The sequence below is a fragment of the Eptatretus burgeri genome, chromosome 11 (assembly GCF_056783735.1).
Source record: "Eptatretus burgeri isolate ZD-2024b chromosome 11, Ebu_testis_v1, whole genome shotgun sequence".
Lineage (NCBI taxonomy): Eukaryota > Metazoa > Chordata > Myxini > Myxiniformes > Myxinidae > Eptatretus > Eptatretus burgeri.
The window spans coordinates 67148820-67153819 of NC_140971.1; the positions used below are offsets into that span (position 1 = coordinate 67148820).

Genomic DNA, 5000 nt, shown 5'->3' on the forward strand with positions numbered 1-5000 from the left:
CTGGCCAGCCTTTGCCGTTCAGTGGAGGTTGGTGGAAGGAGTGCGGTGGTGCTGGCCACTTGGAAGGCGGGCTCGGACCTACCTACCTGTCTCCCTCCCAACCTATCGCCTTTGCCTGTCACTGTACATACCCACTCACTTAATTTGTGAAAAACCAATTTAGCCCCAACTTATTTTTTTTTTATTTTTATTTTTACTTCCCCACTATAAATCGTCCCCTAACCCCCTTTATCGTCCTTGTTCGGCTAACCTATTCTGTCACCTAGCCTACTCCCAACCCCTACGTTCCCTTCCCGGAGGGGAATAAGGGAGAGCTAACGTCCTGTGTCGAGGCCCAACGAAGCCTCAGAATGGCCTCCCCAGAGTTCGGCGATCTATAACCAAAGTGGGTCCAGCAGCCCACAACGACAGCGAGGGGATGGATGGTGCGGAGGGGTACATTTCCTAATCTACCCTAACCATTTAACTGTTAAACTACCCCGGGGCTTTCAACAAGCGCCTCTTGCTTAAACTATTGGTTCTATAAACTCAGATTCCCGTCGCCTGTGTTGGTGTCCTCACAATTTCGGGCCTCGCCCCCCCAATTTTCGCTCCGTGCCCTCACACGGTCTCCTGGCTGGGACACGTGGCTCCCTTTGGCAGGCACGACCCTCTGCCGAATCTCCCGCTATGGCACCCCCGGGCACTACACTGCCTCCGAGTCTACCAGCTCCCTAACACCGGGGAGTGCCCCCCATGGCACCTCCCCTGAAACGCACACGTGGCAGGTTGGCTTCCCAGGCCCCTTTCCGAGGGTCACCCGTGCCCACAACACTGCCCACGCGGCTAATGGCGCCCCGGGCCCCCGCACCAAGCAGGCGCACCCGTGCCCACTACTCTATCCCGGCCCCCCATGGGCCCATGGCCTACCGTGGCCGACTAGCCTGGTGCCCGGGGTACCCACTCAGCGATACTCACCTTTCGCAGCCACGCTCCCAAGCCCGTCAGCAGGGCTCCTGCACCCCTCCAAATGGGTCTCGAGCCTACTTTCCCACCAACAACAAAACGACCTCCATATTTCAATTTGACTAACCCAGCTAACTCACTCTACACTGACCCCGGGGTCCCTTGGGCGGGAGTCACTCCTCCCCCCAATCACTCATCGCACCATGCATTCCCCATTCACTCCACACACACAGACCCGCTGGCCTCACTCACTCAACATGTACACTTACTCACCTCACAACCCACAACTCTTCAACACACACACCGCTGAACTCTGCCATCCTTCTAACTACCTCCCCTAACTAACTCGTGCTCCCACGTCGTCCCTTAAACTATAGCACGTTCCATTTAACCTACGTAGCTAAGCTACGTCCCCTCTACACATTCACAAGTCTGTCACTGTCTCCTAACTCAAAAAAAATCATTTTATTTCCCAACCTAAAGCTCACTAAATCCCTCTAACTAATCCATTCCACGGACTCCATGAGGACTTACCCCTGCCCCATGGAGTCGGTCTAGCTAAGCTAACCCTTCCCCCTAACTAGTTTCCATCCTGTGCCCAGGTAAGGGGGTCTTCCCTCCTTGCCCAGGAATCCTGTGCACCCGAAAGTGAGGCTTGCTGTTTTTTTTTCATGCGCAGCACCTGCGCGGCAACTCAGAGCTCGCGCACTTTGCACCTGCCCGTGACGTCATGCAGCTGCACGTGTTCCTCGTCCCTCCTTGGACGGTACTATCCGGCAGGGATACCCCTCCTGCCGGATTCCAACCCCACGTGCAGCCATGACGTCACCGTGCGCATAAAAAAAAAACACAAGCCCCACGTCTCGAGGGGTTCCCCACGCGAACACATGTGCTTTGCCCGTTGGAGCTTAACACACACGATCGCGTGGAGAACCCGTCCGGTCCAAATCCATTTACCTGCCTAAACTTTGTCCGTCCGCGGGATCGGCAAATCTACCGCGTGTGTTTCCGGACCGGGACTTCACTCTCGCAAGCGAGCACGTGGGGGCCTCGTGCGTTGCACAGCACGGACCTCGTGCTCACTGCTGGGTGAACCCGGCACGTCCCCGAAACAACTACAGCCGCTACTCGGCTTTCTTTCTTCACATGTCGCCGTCGTCGCCTCCATTCCACACACGCACTCCCGCGTGTTACGACGCTCACACTCCATTCCATTACATTCACCCCGGGAGACGCGGCTGCATGTTCACACATGCCCACCGACATCTCCCTTACATACCGCTCTCTCACACACACTGTCTCCCTTGCACTCGGCCGTTCACTCACTCGTGCCATTTCCCTCACACACGTGGCTCCACGCACTCGCGGCCTTCCACTCACTCGTGCCTCACTCATACACCGTGCCTCACTCACACACGCGGGGGCACTCAACCGCGGTGTTTCATCCACACACCGTCCCTCACTCACACATGCGGGGGCACTCAACCGCGGTGCCTCATCCACACTGGCCGTTTCATCCACACACACGGCCTCTTCCACACACGGTGCCTCATCCACACATGGCATGCTGGGAAGCACGTACTCCGGCACAATCGCCACCACACCACTCACACACGGGGTCGCTTCCACACACGGGGACGCGCTCACACCTTGCACCACACACACCGGGACAACCACACTGGGGATTCGTGTCCCCACAAGGGTCTCCGGGGCCTCTATACCCCCCAAGCTCTCCGTGCACCTGTCCACAGCACTCGTCCCCTCGACCTCGCAAAGCACGACCGAACTCACCTGGTCGTGACTCGCCTCAAGGGGGAATACTCCCTCCCCTCGTTCCTGGAGGAGGCCATCCAGGTGCTCGCACTGGGTCCCTACACGCTCCGCGAGCTCACCCTCACTATCCTCCACGACCTCCGTGTGTGTGTGCGCGCGTCACTTACCCCGTCTTCATCGTGTTGTCTCTCCTCTATTTTTTCTGTCTCCCGTGTCTCTATACATTTATAAGTTTCTGTTGTCCCCTCCTGTCTATTAGTCTCCGCTTCTTTCTGGCGTCTTTCCCTTGTCTTTATGTAGGTCAACCTTGCTTTCTCCTTAAGTCGCTCCCGTCCTTCCCTGTTTTTCACTCCTTGCTCTTTCACGATCTCCGCGTACCTCATCCTTGCTTTCCGTCTTAATTGTTGTTTTCTCTCCCTCGCAATTCCTTTCACCTCGTCTCTTATCTCCCGTGTCTCTATACATTTTCTCTCCTTGTTCCTTATTTCTGTCTCTTCCTGGTTCCTTTTTCCTTTCCATCTGAGTCGTTCTTTCTCTCTGAGCCCCATTAGCTGTTCGTTCTCCCTCCGGAGCTCCTCAATCTCCGTTGACTCCAGTCTCGCTCTCCGTTTTAGTTGTTCAATTTCACACTCATATAGTTGTTGTTTTCTCTAAGCCTGGTGTTGGCGCAGTGGTTAGGGCAGTGGCTTGGGATCCAAGAGGTCCTGAGTTCAAGCCCCGTTGGGCCACTGAATTAATACACCAGGGGGTTGACTCAGCCTGTCATCCTTCCGAGGTCGGTGAAATGAGTACCAGTATACTGGGCCGGTGTATACCCCGGTTAAAATAGGTGTACCTTATCCCTGTGTCGTAAGAGGCGACCAGGGTTGCGTCAGGAAGGGCATCCGGCGTAAAACATGTGCCAAATCACTATGCGGATCATACAGATGATCCGCTGTGGCAACCCCTCACGGGAGCAGCCGAAAGAAGAAGAAGAAGATAGTTGTTGTTTTCTCTCCCACTGTTCCTCCTGCTCTTTGTTTTCCAATCTCATTGTTTCTTTCAATTGGCTCATTTCCTTCCTGTGTTTCATTCGCTGTTCTCTCACTACTCTTCCTCGTTTCCTCTCCTGTCCTTCCTTCTCCAGTTTCATGGTTTTCTTCATTTGGTTAATCTCCTTTTTGTGTTTCATTTGCTGCTGTCTAATTACTCTTCCTCGTTTCCTCTCCTGTCTTTCCTTATCCAGTTTCATGGTTTTCTTCATTTGGTTCATCTCCATTTTGTGTTTCATTCGCTGTTCTTTGTCTATCTCCTCGTACTCCAGCCTCAGCTTTTCTTTCAATTGGTCAACCTCAGATTCATGTTCTTTTTGTTTTCTATTCCATTGTTCCTCTCGTTCTTCCCTCTCCAATCTCCTTGTGTCCTTCAATCTCCTGATTTCTCCTTCCTGCTTCATTCCTTGCTCCTTCAACTTCTCCTCGTATTCCAACCTATTTTTTTCCTTTTGTCGTTCAGTTTCAAATTCATACTCTTTCAGTTTTTTATTCCACTGTCTCTCTTGTTCCTCATTCTGCAATCTCATCGTTTCCTTCAATTGACGGATTTCTTTCTCCTGTCTCATTCCTTGTTCTTTGTATTTCCTATTCCACTGTCTCCCTTGTTCCTCATTCTGCAATCTCGTTATTTCTTTCAGTTGGCTGACTTCCTTCTCCTGTCTGATTTGTTCTTCCTTCATTACTCTTTTTTGCATCTCATTCTGCAATCTCGTGGTTTCCTTCAGTTGGCTGATTTCCTTCTCCTGTCTCATTCCTTGTTCTTTCAGTACCCTTTCTTGTTCCTCATTCTGCAATCTCGTTATTTCTTTCAGTTGGCTGACTTCCTTCTCCTGTCTGATTCGTTCTTCCATCATTACTCTTTCTTGCATCTCATTCTGCAATCTCGTGGTTTCCTTCAGTTGGCTGATTTCCTTCTCCTGTCTCATTCCTTGTTCTTTCAGTACTCTTTCTTGTTCCTCATTCTTTAATCTGGCCTTCGCTTCCAGCTGTTCGATCTGTACAGTGTGGTTTCTTAAAGTTTCATTTTCCGTTCTCTTCCTTTCCTCTTTTAACACTCTCAGTTCGTTTTGTAATTCCCTCTCTTTCTTCTGGTGTTTCTGTAACTCAGAAACTTTCTTTTCCAATTCCTTTCTCATCTCTGCACACTCCGACTTTGCTTTGGCTTCTAATTGTTCAATCTGCTCAGTGTGGTTCCTTAACGTTTCATTCTCTGTTCTCTTCCTTTCCTCTTTTAACATCCTCAGTTCG

At 51.7% G+C, this 5000-nt stretch overlaps 1 protein-coding gene across 1 annotated transcript in view; it reads right to left on the reverse strand.

Moving 5' to 3' along the window:
- LOC147017279 (transcription factor AP-2-epsilon-like) overlaps positions 1-5000 on the reverse strand; it is a 316131-nt gene that overhangs the window by 115979 nt on the left and 195152 nt on the right. The gene's annotated exons all lie outside the window — the stretch shown is intronic.